Genomic DNA, 15,633 nt, shown 5'->3' with positions numbered 1-15,633 from the left:
GTTTTATGATTTTTTTTCTCAGACTTACATGAAAGGATCTGGTTGTTCATTTGTCTTAGAAACAGAAATCAGGTTACTTTTGAATGTTTGAGTGGACTTCCCAAACAAATGCATTGGTAACAACTACACACACAAGCTATCTTCTACAACAATGAGAACTTAGATACCATTGTTGTATGTTGGGTTCTTCTATTGTTCTACATTTAATAATGTATCTGAAGTCAACAAGTCAAGATAATCAAAAGTGCCATCTAGAGTTTAAATTGGAGCATTGGAGCACTGGTGTTTGAGGGCATTCTGAAAGTTCTCCCTATTATTGGTGTTGGGTGGGATTCTAACATTTCCTCCACAGCATTGGTGTTCAGTATAGCTATGCATGTCTCCATGTTCAGAGCCCTTTTTGTACTACAACATCAAAGCTGGGACTATACAGCACCTTTAAGCAGGTGACCACTCCACCTGACAGTGGGCTCCATTAACTTAAAGAAATGTGGTAATATACCGCTCAGCATTTTACAAAACTTTTTTTTGGCATTCACTCAAAAACCCTTCTAAAATACTGCATGTGGTATTTTTCAGAAATATGCTGTATTTATCTCATAAAACTCTGCGGTATTTTATCTTTTGCAATATCCAGTGAGATGGATACAGTGGAGAAGAGTTAGAGTTTTTTTGTCAGTTTTTATTGCTAATAAAGAGGTAAAATGGTTTAAACCGTAGAAATATACCAACTCACTAAGTCAGTGTGATCCCTGCAGCATATGTATTAATACAAAAGAAAAAAAAGGTGATTAGGGCAGCACAGTGGTTAAATGGTTAGCACTTCCATCTGGCAGCACTACGGTTGTTGACTTGATTCCCAACCACGGCACTACTTACCTGGAGTTTGAATGTTTCCCTGTGCCTGTGTGGGATTTCTCCAGGTATTCTGGTTTCCTCCCACACGCCAAATATATGCTGGTTGGTTAACTGGCTCCTGTCTAAATTGGCCCTAGTATGTCTATGAATGTGAGTTAGGGGCCTTAGATTGTAAATTCCTTGAGGGTTAGGCACTTATGTGAATATAAATGTATAAAATAAATGCTGTGTAAATTGACAGTGCTACATAAGTACCTGTAATAAATAAAAATAGAATAAAGTCAAAGGAACTCCGCTGATCACCACTGAGCCGGTGGATAGGACAGGTCCGTTTCTGCTCCACTATGCAGAGGGAGCAGATCACCACTGACACATGTCCACTGACATCCACTGCTCCATAAAGAGCTATGGATGGTCCAGTTGTGTCCACCTGAAAAACTGACAGGCAGACCTGATCAGTCCATCAGTGTGAAAGGGGCCTTAGGTTTTTACTGTTGTCTGTCCTCATTAGGGAGATTCCCTCTCTCTATTTGTCCTGTTTACCATAATCATTGAAAGTGAAATGAACAGAAAATCCCACATTTTGGGTTGTCCCCTGAAAAGTAATATCAACAAATTGAAAAAAACTGACAGGGAATATAACCTTCCATTACTCTATCCATTAATGAAAAAGTTTTGTCTTTAGTTACACTTTCAAGCAGCCTTTCTCAACCTTTTCAAAACAGACAAACTCTCAGTCTCAGGAAACCCCTGCTAAAAATGACTATATCTACAACTCCTGATACATTAGTGTGATGGTCAATGGGAAGAATGTTCCTTACACTTAGGGTCATTGGAAGGAATTCCCCCCTTAGAGATAGCTAAAAAGTGTCTGTGGGAACGAGGGGCGGACTGACAACTCATGGGGCCCCCGGGCAATAGGGGATCATGGGGTCCCTGTGTCCTTGCCCAAACTCAAAAAAGCCTATGAAAAAGGTACCAGGGGCATCTCATGGGGCCCCCTACTGACCCCCTGGGCAATAGGGGATCATGAGGCCCCTATGTCCTTGCCCAAACTCAAAAAAGCCTATGAAAAGGGTACTGGGGCATCTCATGGGGCCCCCTACTGACCCCGGGCCCTCGGGCAGTGCCCAAGTTTCCAAATGGTCAGTCTGTCCCTGGTGGGAACATGTCAGTGGGAACATACCTCTAAAAATAATTGTGAAAAAATAAACTACAGTATGTTCAAACAAGGAATTAGACCATTGTGATATGCATGCACATTATATTATGTTTGGAATGATTGGGTTTTTTTTGCAGAAAATTATGTATATTCTTGCGTATTCACAAAAAAAGTCTCTAAAAATCTAGCGAAATGACAGGAGAAAATAAATATATTTTACTACATGTAATGGGGTGGATTTACTAAAGACACATAGAGTGAGCAATTTGCAAGTATAGTTGTTCCAGAGCTTAGTAAATGAGGGGGAGCTCTGCTGACTTTCATCATCCAATCACGTGCAAGCAAAAATGTTTTTTTTACCTTGGATGTGATTGGGTATTCTTTGTAAAGTGAAGCTTTACCTCATGTACTAAGCTCTGAAGCAACTTGCAAATTGCGCCGTCTATTTGCCTTGAACTAGAACTATAAGCAAAACTTTTTTTTTCATTTTGGATAGAATAAGGGAGGGTTATAACCCCTGTCAGGATTTTTTTGTTTTTTTTGCGATCTTTGTCCCTATTGGAAGATGTCCCCTCTATTTTTCTAATGGGGGGCACAGACAGCAATAAAAACCTGAAAGGTGTTCTAATCCACCTCCGCTCTACGCAACTAAAAAACAAAGTTTTTCCTTCAGTAAATCAACCCCAGTGATTATCATATTTAGGTTTCTATGCATTACTGTTGAGAGAACTGATCCAAAAAGGCAGAAACTACTCATAATTGCCTATTATACATCTACATTCCTTAAATACCACATGCCTGGACCACTACATAATTACTGCATGCATTTAATTATTTATTTCCTTCTGTGAACTGCATTTAAAGCCTATTCATGTGGTATTTACCGAGTGTTTTGCAGTAAATACTGCAAAACGGTATAGTGAATTGATAGTTTCAGGATTGCATGCGATATTAAGGAAAAATGTGTCCAGGCACCTCAATACCGCATGCAATATGCTTTTGTGAAGTGTGATTCCGGAGAGTTGGAATGTGTTGAACACACAGGACCTTCTACCACTTTACAATCAGCAGTTCCCCCAAAAGATGTTGGGACACATTTTAATAATGTTCTTCTGTAAAGTAAGCTCAATCAAAATATTTACTTACCATGTTCAGGTGCAGGCTCAGATCCCTTTACTTTCTTTTCCCACAACCCCCTGGGTTCCTTTACATGCCCAGGGATAATAAGCTTCTCTGCTTACCTCCATCAGCAGCTCAGAAAGACCACACCGGATGGGGCAGAGTTGGCTAGGCAAGTGATCTGTCAAAACTGGCATATGGATATACGGGCAGCAGGGCCAGAGCCTAATTGCATGCAGGTGTTCCAAAAGGCCCAGTTACTGTGGGGAGCACCTCCCAGAATGCTACCAGAGTACTCCAGTTCCAGTGAGGTGATGCTTTGTCCTTGGGCCTTGGACTTCTCCGGATGTTCACCTATGTTACCAGAGCTGCCTTAGACGTAACTGTGGGGGATGCTGTTTTACTGAAATAGTGATTTTGAGCTTAATCATGGAGTTTTAAAGAAACTATGCTATGCAGCCACGTTATCCTGATTAAGTCACAGAGAAATTGCTGTGAAGAGTACATATTTGTGCAAGAGAAGGTAGCGCTGCTTCAGGTAGCTCACCACTCCCACACTCCACAATCCTTCAGCGTGTGTGTTGGCCCAGTTCGCACACGTGTGCTGTAGCTCAATGGTAAGTCCGGGAGGCCATACTAAAGCACATATCCACTTCATTGTATAGAACAGCAGCTTAAAAACATCATACTGTATGCCAGTGAGGGATAAAAAGGGTCACGTGCATCACACTAACCTCAGCTCTTAATCACAACCCACCAAGGTTTGCATAATATGTGTGAACCTTTTTTCCCCCACTGGCATACCATACATATGGTATTTTTAAGCTGCTTTTCTATACAATAAAGTGGATATGTGCTTTAGTGCATCCTCCCGGCTTTCCTTTAATCTCCATATTTGTGCAGCTTTCAGTATTCTGAATGTTTCTATAGCATTCATTAAGGGACACAGGATCAGAAGTAAATTGGAGGCAACTAAGTTACACTGATGCCTTCTGGAGGAATTTGACAACCAGGAATAATGCCTTCTACTCCCACGATGCTTCAGTTTTATGCAAATGTCCTAGGAGGATGTACATCTTTTCTCTTTGGAGAGAAGGTTAACCATTTTTACCAGACATTTTCATTTTTTTTAACAAGATATGCTGCTTCAATCGTGTAGTCATAACTCCATTGCTAGGCTGAGCTCTTTCACAACTATCCTGATTGGCTAATCCTCATTGCCACCTGGGAGGCCATACAGTATCTGCAACCCATTGTACCAAAGATGGCAGGGCTTGCTTGTAATATGAACCTCAGGCACTGGGATCTACTTTTGGCACTTCCCAGACACCTAGGGGTTTATTTACTAAAGCTGGAGAATGCAAAATCAGACTCACTTCAGAATAGAAACCAATCAGCTTCTAACATCAGCTTGTTCAAATAAGCTTTGACAATAAAACCTGGAAGCTGATTGGTTTCTATGAAGAAGTAAGCCTGATGTTGCACTCTCGAACTTTAGTAAATAAACCCCCTAGTGTAGTGGTTTATTAGCTGCAGAGTGCTTTACAGGTTTAGGGCTGTGGTACACCCTCGGGTGTGACCCTGCTGTCTCCCTTTGAAGTATTCCCATTTATAGGGTGAAACATTCCTGGAATGTGGCATTGATCACTAGTTTCTGCATATGACACTCTCAACTTAGTACTGTACTTGTTTGCCACAGAGAACTTTGTGGGTCTATGGTTATGGTAAGTGTCACGGATCCACCCACATGCCACGCCCACAGCGACTAGCTAACCGAGGCATGCACATGCGGCCGTGACTTGGGGTAAGAGGGAATAAGGGGGCCTTAATCTGAATATATATAAGTATATAAGACCGGCCATGATATACTTTCACAGCCCGCACTACCTCTGGCCACCACTGGAGGGAGACTCCAATCCAGCTAGCTGACCACACGCACGGGTAGATACAATCTTACATACAATCTGGTGCACTAACTAGGGTTGAGGAGTGGCCTAGCGATCGACACACCCTTCTAGGATCCCTCCAGCTATCTTACAAGCTAGAACCCCAGTGTTAATCACTCTTCCACTGTCCACACACCCCCACACCAGACACACCACAAACGGTAGCTTGCCACCACCCAACAGTTTATCCACAGAACGGTCTGTTGGGACACCACACACACACAGATCTCCGTCTGGCAGATCTGTTACCTTTACAATCTGCACGCAATCTGCCAACACGCAGTGCAATTGCATACAGATTGGCAACGAGCTTGACCAAGCATATAAAGACAAGACACTAAAATACAATACAATCTAATCTCTCCGGAGATATGAGCCCGTGATTAAATACCCAGAAGTCACTTATTAATTTTATGATTTAATATCCCGAAAGTGGGCAGTGCATAAAATATGTACAAAGTATAAAACAAGTTACATAAGATACAAAAAATACAAGAAGACACACAACTGACTATTCACTATAAAATAAAAGGGAATAAAAGACAGAAATAAAACTTTTACCAAGAGTTATCCTGCGACTGGAGCAAGTCAGGGAAAGTCCACGATCCACCAGTCAATGGGACGGGATCCATATGAATCACACCGTCCATACCTCAGGGTCCTCAATTTATGGGAATATGGACATTGGCTGGACATGAGTCCTTGGCCAATCAACCCTGGGGGGTGTTCCCGTACCAGCCCACAGGACGTTCTGGGTGCTGAACTGCCCAAAGTTGATTGGACCAGGAACGGCTTGAATCACCAAGTCAGGGATTAAATTTCCGACACCAGCGCATCAGTCCGATCGTGATAGTACCAATCACTGTTCAGCTGTTGCAGTCCGGCGCCACATAACCATTTCCTGCATTTTTCTGGCATTCTACATAGGCCACAAATACCGTTTTTACATGCAGATGTAGCCTATAGTGTCCAATCAGAAGGAAGTATTTTCATCTCTCTGCAACTAATATTTTAGCTTTCATGAGAGATGAAACATACTCCTTTGATCTGTGTATATACTTTAAAGCTCCCCAGACAGATCGGAGCCCCCCTGGTCTCTTGCAGCCAAAACGTCTGGTGTTCCTCTTTTAAACTTCAGGAAGGTGGCAAAGTCTGATTATATATACAGATGACAAATCTTATTGGCACTTAGGTGTCACTTCAAGCCTGAGGAAGCTGCTCTGTCTTTTCAGATGCTAATAGGTGAGCACATGTCTCTGAATACCTATGACTGAATATATGACTGAATACATCTTTAATAACAAGGAATGAAACTAAATTTACGGTAACATATGGCTACTGATCACATCTCAGCTACTCAAATCTGTACATTTATGTCACAGTAAGTCTCTTAGAATAAACCATGGAACACTATCAGTTTTCTTTTGCCGTTGTTTTTCCCCCTTAATGGGTTAAGAAATGGGCTTTTTTTATTGTGGACACAGGCAAAAAAAAAAATCCTGTTTCCATTGAGATGTCCTGGTGTTTAAGGATCAGGATGAACTGGAAGCACTTACACATTACACTATTGTGGTGATTGGTTGATTAATTTCCAGAATGCTCTCTCTTCTCCCCTGTAGCCGCAACTGGCTGACACAGGGGATCACATAACCAGACTGGAGGGGGCTGAAAACAGGTAAGTATATACATCTTTATTCCTGAAGTTCAACAAAAAAAATCACTCTTCCCTATAGCTTTAGTTGCCTAATTTACCTGTAATGAAATGTAGCTCTACTCCTGCAGGGGCCACTTGATAATGCTTGTCCCCAGTGGTTGCCCTGACCTTGCAAGCCTCCCGACACCTCTGACACTCTGGGGTTTATTTACTAAAGCTGGAGAGTCCAAAATCAGACTCCCTTCTGCATAGAAACCAATCAGCTTCCAGGTTTCATTGCCAAAGCTTCATTGAACAAGCTGAGGTTAGAAGCTGATTGGTTTCTATGCAGAAGGGAGTCTGATTTTGGACTCTCCAGCTTTAGTAAATAAACCCCTCTGGGTTTAGACATATTTCTACAGTTTGAAATAGTGATGCAAGAAACTCACCTCTATATTCGGCTCCTTCAAAAGAATAGACCACAGAATGAAGATTTAGGAGGTACATCCCCAGTTAACGCATAAAAGCAAAATACTGATAAAATAAAAATAAACAAATAGCAAGGGCTAACAGATTATAAGGTCACAAATGGTATGTTATACTGTAACTATGTAAATGCAACACCTGCAGCAGGAAGAGGAATGAAAAGGCTTGTTGACTTATCAGCTCCCTCTGAGCCGCTAGCATCACAATAGGGAATGCAAGGGATTACATATATATATATATATATAGACACCCTAATTTGAATAACAATGGCTTAAATGCAAAAAGGTCCCTTTATCTAAAAATAGCAACTTAAGTCCTGAAATGTTTAAAGTTCCTGGTGTGATAGTAACCATTGTCTTCTGCTGGCAATGGTGGGGACCATATACAGTAGTGCGTAATGGTAATTCAATGAAGACAACAGATAGGCTGTGGTATATGCTCAAAGCAAAGATTTCTTGGTACTGAGGTGTAAAGGTGTCTGCATGCAGTGTCTCTAGAGTGTTGTCAAGAGAAGCTGGGCATCCACCCACTCACCACTCCCATGAATAGCATGGTCTCATAGGAACAGAGTATTGGACAGGCTCTTGGCTGTTTGCAGAGAAGTGCAGAGTTACCACCTGATAGCCTGTCAGTGCGGTAAGCAGAGATGACTGGGTGAAGACTGGAGAGTGATAGTCTGGATGCAAAGAAGCTGATGTGATCCGGGAGTGGTGATTGGCATCACTGCTGTGCTGAACTGGTATGCAGAGCCCTGCACTAGTAGACCGCAATCTGTCTCTGGAGGAGAACAGCAGTCCCCCTGTGTTCAGCTCTGAATCCTGCTCTGAATATATCTGTTCTCCCAGCAACCTTGTGGTTGCCCAGCTGTCTGGTAGTTGTAGTTCAATCAGCACTCAGAATTCAGTATGTATTGGCAAAATTACTACAGGTCCCAGGATCCTCTGCTGTTAGAAAAACTTGATCCACTCTGCTAACAGGAAGTGATGTAAAAGACCTGGTACTGGGCACTAGGGGGGAAAAGGATTAACCATAGTGTCATCTATAAATGTCCTTGACTGGCATAATGATAAAGCCAGCAACTAGCTACAGAAATATGTCACATGTTGTGCAGGCAGCTGGATCCTGTAGAACTGTGCAGGGATGCCCAGCCCACTTCCTGCTGTTGAACCTGTGGCACTGTGATGGTTTAAGGGCTCGTTCACACTTGGCTGTTTTGCTAACGCTTGCCAAACGCCCCTATAGCGTTTGGCAAGCGTTGGTCCGGCGTTTGCGGAGCGTTTTTTAACGCTCGGCAAACGCTCCACAAACGCCGCATGCGCGGTTTAGCGGCGGTTGCTAGGCGTTTGCCGAGCGTTAATAACGCCCCACAAACACCTATAATGCAGTTTGAGTGGTGTTACCGCTCCGCAAACGCCCCGCAACCGCACCGCAAACGCCGGCCGGGCGTTTGCGGAGCGGCACCATAGACGAGAATAGGAGGCTTCAAAGCCTCCTGACTCGACCAGAGGCGTCCGTTTTGCCGCGACGCGACGCAAACGCTCCCGTTAGAACAGCACCATGTGCTGTAATGTGCAGAATTGGCAGAGGCGTTTGGGAAGCGGTAAAAACGCCTCCCAAACGCCTCTCTGCCGCCTGCACACAAGGCTAGTGTGAACGTAGCCTCAGTGTTACTAAACCCACAACAGTAGAATCAGTTTGTATGCTTGTTATACTCACTGTGGAACATAGGGGATCAATCCTCTGAATTGTGTAAAAAGGCCGTTTGATTCTTTCTTCTCTGTTGCTCCCCTTTTTCAAGTGACCACACTGAACCATGGCCATTCACATGCTCAGTTTGGTGTGTATTGCTAGAGAGGTTTTTTTTTTTTCTTCTTGGAAGAGATGCATGCAATCAGCGCAGGGCCAATCAGCACTGTCCAGACAGAGGTCAGGGGATTTCTATTCTCCTAGAGCAGAATGAAAACTCCTCCTACAAGCTTTAGCTAGTGGTGGGCTGGACACTGATAGAAGTCACAAGATTGCTCTAACTGCTAATGAGAAAAGGTATTTAGCAGTTTATAGTTACTAAAATAATTGCATGTCCATGTTGTGTGTACTGTGGGAGACCAGTTATAGTGAATGCAGGGTCCTGGGTTTAGTAACACTTTAAGAGCTCACATGTGGCTCTGAGGAAGAGGCAAGTCCTCGAAACGCGTCAGTCTTTTGGATGTCTAAACTCCCTATTGCGGACTGTTACTCAGCGCGGTGTTGACCCAGCTGTTCTTTATGATGTGCCTTGACTATATTGTCGTTTATGAGTACAACACATACTTTATTTTTTATTAAACATTTTTTATGGTAATGCACTAGGCCTGTGCGCCCTCTGTTTTGTCTTTCCTCATTCAGTATATTTGGATTTCCCCGGTCCATTTGAGGGCAGCAAGGTGTGCATGTTCCAGGACATTCCTAATGTGGTTGTAGCCTGCATCGAGTCCATCCCCAAGCGCAGGAGCATTTGTGTTTGCTGGTTCTTTAACCACTTCCCGACCGGCCGTTGCATATAAACGGCCGGACGGTGGCAGTGCAGGGTCGGGTGGCCGTTTATAAACGGCCTCCCCACACCCTGCTTGTGCGCGCTCCCTCGGAGCATGCAGCACGACGATCCGGTGCCCGCTGTGTCCTCCGGACACAGTGAAACACCGATCGTCGGACGGGACCTCTGTACGAGGTCCCGATCATGTGATCACTGATTGGCCAATCAGTGATCACATGCAAAGTAGTAAGCAAGATGTCACTTGTGACATCATTGCTTACTACGTGTGAAATCTGTGAATGATCACAGAGGTCACATGGTACAAGGCTATTCACAACTAGGGTACTGCTAGGGTGACAGTATGTAAAAAATAAAAATAAAAAATAATAATATAAAAAAATAAAATAAAAATGTAAAAAAAGTTTAAAAATTATCATTTTTGGTTATAAACTAATTTGGATTTTTTTTTTACTAAAAAGATAACGGAATAAATTTTGGCAAAGATTTATGATGAAATATTATTTATGTGCAAAATTTTATTAAAAAAACACTTTTTTTCTAAATTTTTGGATTTTTTCAATTACATAGCAAAAAAAATAAAAATCCCAGCGGTGAATAAATACCACCAAAATAAAGCTTTATCTGTCTCAAAAAAATGGTAAAAAATTCATTTGGGTACAGTGTTGCATGGCCGCGCAATTGTCATTCAAAGTGTGATAGCGCTGAAAGCTGAAAATTGCCCTGGTCAGGAAGTGGGTAAAAGTGTCCGGTCTGTAAGTGGTTAAGATTAATCTGTACCAGAATGACGGAAAGGAAAAAGTGTGGAGAAGGCTTGGAACAGCTCATGATCCAAAGCACACAAGGTCATCTGTAAAACATGGTGGAGGCAGTGTGATGGCATGGGCACTGGGTCATTGGTTTTATTGATGATGTGATAGAAGAAAGAAGCAGTCGGATGAATTCTGCAGTATTTAGAGATATACTATCAGCCCAGATTCAGCCAAATGCAGCAAAGTTGATTGGATGGAGCTTCACAGTACAGATGGAGAATGATCCAAAACACACTGCAAAAGCAACTCAGGAGCTTTTGAAAGAAAACAAGCGGAATATTCTGCAATGGCCTGATCTGAACCCAATTGAGCATGCATTTCACTTGCTGAAGGCAAAACTAAAGGCAGAAAGACCCACAAAGAACAACTGAAGCCAGCTGCAGTTACAGCCTAGCAAAGCATCAGAAAGGAGGAAACCCAGTCTTTGGTAATGTCCCTGGGTTCCAGACTTCAGGCAGTCATTGCCAGTAAAGGATTCTCAACAAAATATTAAAAATGAACATTTTATTTATGATTATATTCAATTGCCCAATTACTTTTGGTCCCTTGAAAAAGGGGGGGTAGCTCTTAAGAGCTGTAATTCCTATACCAGATGCGGACTGACAACTCATGGGGCCCCCGGCCAATAGGGGATCATGGGGCCCCTGTGTCCTTGCCCAAACTCAAAAAAGCCTATGAAAAAGGTACCAGGGGTATCTCATGGGGCCCCCTACTGACCCCGGGCCTTCGGGCAGTGCCCGAGTTTCCATATGGTCAGTCTGCCCCGTCCTAAATCCTTCCTCCAATTTGGATGTACATACCCTCAAATTAAACCTGAGTGTGCACTTTCAGGCCATATGTATGATATAACTAAAGCTTGAATATGTTTTGGTAAATACCTGAAAAAAGCTAAAATTGTGCCTGTGTCCAAATATATATGGACCTAACTGTATATATAATAATAATAATAATATTTAATTTAGATGATTACCCATTCTGTTAAAATTCTATGATTGTATTCTGTGTGCAGAAACACATATGTATTTGACGAGTTTAATTAAAAAAGATAATAATCTTTTGATCTGTGTCTGTAAAACTATTACTTTTACTTTTTGCACTGTATTTATGACATATTTCTAGGATTTTTGGACTGTGGCATACGTGTGCAGTGGTTACAATAAGTAGACTCAGGTTCTGTTTACCAACTATGCCACTCCAAATAAAATCCACAATGTTTTAATGCTCATCATTTGCCACAGGTGTGTCCCAGGGTGCCCAAGGACTTACATAACCATAGCAATGCCCCTGATTTCACCTAAATGCTTGCCCCCCTTCACTGAATATATTCATCTTCTTTTTGCTTGCTTTATTCACCTTCAGAACTTTCCTTGCTCTCACAAGGAGGGGGGATCAATCACCAAATACACTTTCTGGGGGAGAGTTCTTAGCCCTGTTTAAGCTTGCGCCACAAGACTTCTTCTCTTGGTTCATACAGGGGAGCCAAGGGAAGGTGATTATGAACAGTATGTGTAGGGGAGGGGGAAGTAATTAGGGGAACCATTGCTCTGGGCAAAGTACAGGTTCATTTGAGTTTACCTTAAGTATAAAAATAAAAGCTGAACCCCTAAAAATCACACAGAAGTAGCAATAACGTAGAGCAAACTGCAAAATTCTCTCTCTGTATTTCGGATTACTTTCGCAGCCATCTGGCAGTAGCTCTTTGTTTTTCTCCTTACCTTAACTAGTGATATATTATTTAAAGATGTTCTAGCACTGATGTTCACATGTAATATATGTAATCTTCTTGAATCAACCACAAATGTATGTATTTAGCACCAGTGGGGACTGTATTATCATTCGTTTACCAGAATTAACATATAAAAAGTATAACACACTAATGGAGGGATTATTTAACTGACCAATAGTAATTATCATTTTGATAGCTGATTGTATTGCCATCAATAAATAAAGGTATTTTATATTGCTTACACGGATTAGGTTAGGATATGCTAAAATAATAGTTTGGCAGTCTTTACCAAACCTTTTCCCTACTGGCCAGTATGTTGGGACCCAAACTTGGTGTTGGAGTGCTCAGATAAAGTTGCTCTGAATCCTGGTATAGGTACCTGCTGGAAAGATGTCTCAAGCAAACAATACTACTGTCCCTAGGGTGCAGTAGGGTTTGGCTAGTGGCCTCTTACCAACTCCTGGGGTGAAAACTGGAGACCCTTAGTTGTTCCGTGGTTTAGAGAAGTCAGCGGTAGCAGTGTTCTCTCCAACGATCGTGCAGCAGCACCAGTCAATACAAGTGGCATTCTTCCAAATGATCAGGCGGAAACCAGTCAGTGACAGTGCTGTTTTCCCCAATAATCAGCTGACTTCACCAGTCAGCCACGGTAGCATTCTCACATACCAGGAGATGTGTTATACTCTGCCTCTCTGTGTAACTGCGTAACTGTGTAACAGCCTGCTACATAGTATGTCTCCCCCAATGCACTGAACACCTCTGCTCCAGTCCTGGAACAGTCCTTCCTTTTCCTCACAACAGAGCCCCAGTCATACTGGAATATGTAGTTCCTTTGCCAATATGACACACAGGCTCGTTCTGCATGGGTGCTACATCCCCCACTAGTGCCAGTTCTTTCCAGAAGGCTCTGGTTGTCCCAGGATGCACAGCATTCCATGTCTCCTTGCCCAGTGTTCTCCTGGTTGTGGGCGGGTCCTCCCTCTGACTCTCTGCCACTTCACAGCCCAACACTGATCTGTGTCCTTTCCCTACATCTTCCCACAGCAGCTTCTGCACTGGACAGCTTAAGAGGTGGAGAAAAAGTGCAGGGCAGCATCAGTGATAGTAGCACAGTCTCTGCTGCCATGCTGCCATACAGAGCAGCATGTAAACAGGTTGAAACCTAAGCTGGTTTGGGTAAGGGTTAACTCTTGTGCACCAGTTTTCTAGGCTTTTTGGATTTCAGTCGGACCACATGTGGTATAAATTGGTGGAAGGCTGAGACCCGGGAGCCGCAAATGGAGCCTCCTAGAGAGTTGCTTGTGGAACTGCTGTAACTGGACGTTGGGAGGCTAATATCTGTGCTGCAGCTGATCACAACTACCAGGGAAGATTAAGAGTCTCCTGGAATGCCACCAGTCATGGGTCTCCGATTACAGACTCGCCACTATACATAGACTCTAAGGTGATTGCAAGGTATACCTGGGCAGATTTATAGTTAGTCAGAGATGTAAGGAACTGTTCGTAATTTACTCTGTATCATGTTTGCACTAAAGAAGAAGAGTAAAGACCATTAACCTTTTCCTAAGACTGGTCTGAAGATATCCCTAAAAGTGTGCATAATTGGGATGGTGTATACCAGTGAAGGCAAACCTTTTGGAGCCCGAGTGCCCAAACTGCAACCCAAAACCAACTTATTTATCACAAAGTGCCAATACTGCTATTAAATCTGAATAGTGAGGTTTTAGTTTAGAAAAAACAACTCGTACATTAACATCATGCATTCACAGCTGGAGTTCCTTTTGAATTTGCTGACCACCAGCACAGAAGGACAATGTTCCACTGACTTTAAATCGAAAAAACACAGCGCCCAGGACCAATCTACTAACAAACAATTTTAAGTGAAATGCTGCTGTGCATAGGTATATAAACCAAAACAAATTTTCTCAGTATAAACCAGCGCAAAACACAAGTGTTACAATAATAAATGAATATAAAATTATTATTTTATAAATAATTTTTTTAAATAATTTTTAAAGTCCAGTGATAAATATAAGTGACCACAAACCCGTGACATATAAAAACTAAAAAATAAAAAAAAATTTTAAAATTATTTCATAAATCAAAAGTCCAGTGATCCCCAAGAAAACTTTCTAAAAAATAAACTTCAGACCTCCAGACCTCTTGAGAACGCCCTGTGGGTGGGGCGAAACGCGTTGACGTATGTCCGGTTGGTCTCCCGAACGTCCGACGTCATTTCCGGTGAGTGGAACGCACGCCGAGGGATGCGTTCCAGGCGGCCATTTTGACTAGTGGAGGAAGGTTGTTCTTTATGGAGGCTGTCATCCTGCTGTATACAAGGCTGTGAGTTCCTAGGAGCTGTGGAAATTCGTTTTGCTGTTTGAAAATTCGATTGATGTCCTTAAATAAATGCTGGTTTTTATCCTATGAAATTCTTTTTCTCCTTTTTGGAACTTGGTGATTTGGCAAGGAGACGAGTGGAGAAATACCCATAGATCTGAGGTGGAAAATAGAGGAGTCCTCAAAGGGGGTCCAGGAGCCCTAAATAATCCTGAAAGGTGTTTTACTCACCATTATCTAGTGAGTGCGGTTTATGTTGGTTTTGGCACTGGTGGATGGTGGAAGAATTATTTGAAGCACTGAAGTTTATTTTTTAGAAAGTTTTCTTGGGGATCACTGGACTTTTGATTTATGAAATAATTTTAAAAAAAAAATTATTTTTTAGTTTTTATATGTCACGGGTTTGTGGTCACTTATATTTATCACTGGACTTTAAAAATTATTTTAAAAAATTATTTATAAAATAATAATTTTATATTCACTTATTATTGTAACACTTGTGTTTTGCGCTGGTTTATAATGTTCCACTGACCACCATCACAGAGGGGCAATGTTCCACTGACCACCAGCACAGAAGGGCAATGTTCCACTGGACACCAGCACAGACAGGCAATGTTCCACTGGCAATGGGCACAGAGAGGCAATGTTCCTAATGCTGCAGATTTAAATGGCAGCACAACAATAAAAGAATGTCAGTCTCAGTTAAATATGTATAAAAACTCACATCCAGTGCAGCAAATCGGCATTCTTGTTTGCGGCAGCTAGGTGATGTAGCAGATCCACTGATGGGTGACTGTGCTGGCTGAATGGCTGAAGGCATACTGAAAGCTCTGAGGAGTGGCTAGGGAGGTAGTCGCGGCTCGTGACATCATCAGCCGACGACGCGACCGCTCATGCGCGGGACCCAATGCTCGGCTGCAGGGCAGTACAGGTGTGTCATATGTTCGCCACCACGGGTGTATACAAAGAACCTGGGCCTTTAACAGCACTAAGTTGTATGAAGTAAACGGTACTACAGTAC

At 42.4% G+C, this 15,633-nt stretch overlaps 1 long non-coding RNA gene across 1 annotated transcript in view; it reads right to left on the bottom strand.

The window, feature by feature from the left end:
• LOC149462270 (uncharacterized) overlaps positions 1-15,429 on the bottom strand; it is a 62,134-nt gene extending 46,705 nt beyond the window's left edge. The window contains exon 1 of the long non-coding RNA XR_016312685.1: positions 15,337-15,429. This is a non-coding gene — a long non-coding RNA (uncharacterized LOC149462270). The remainder of the gene's footprint in view (positions 1-15,336) is intronic.
• Between the last annotated feature and the right edge of the window lie 204 nt (positions 15,430-15,633).

The sequence above is a fragment of the Staurois parvus genome, unplaced genomic scaffold (assembly GCF_062004578.1).
Source record: "Staurois parvus isolate SC_StPar_1 unplaced genomic scaffold, SC_StPar_1.0 ptg000178l, whole genome shotgun sequence".
Taxonomy (NCBI): Eukaryota; Metazoa; Chordata; class Amphibia; order Anura; family Ranidae; genus Staurois; species Staurois parvus.
The sequence above is the reverse complement of the archived record's forward strand: the minus strand, read 5'-3'. Positions and strand labels throughout refer to the sequence as shown.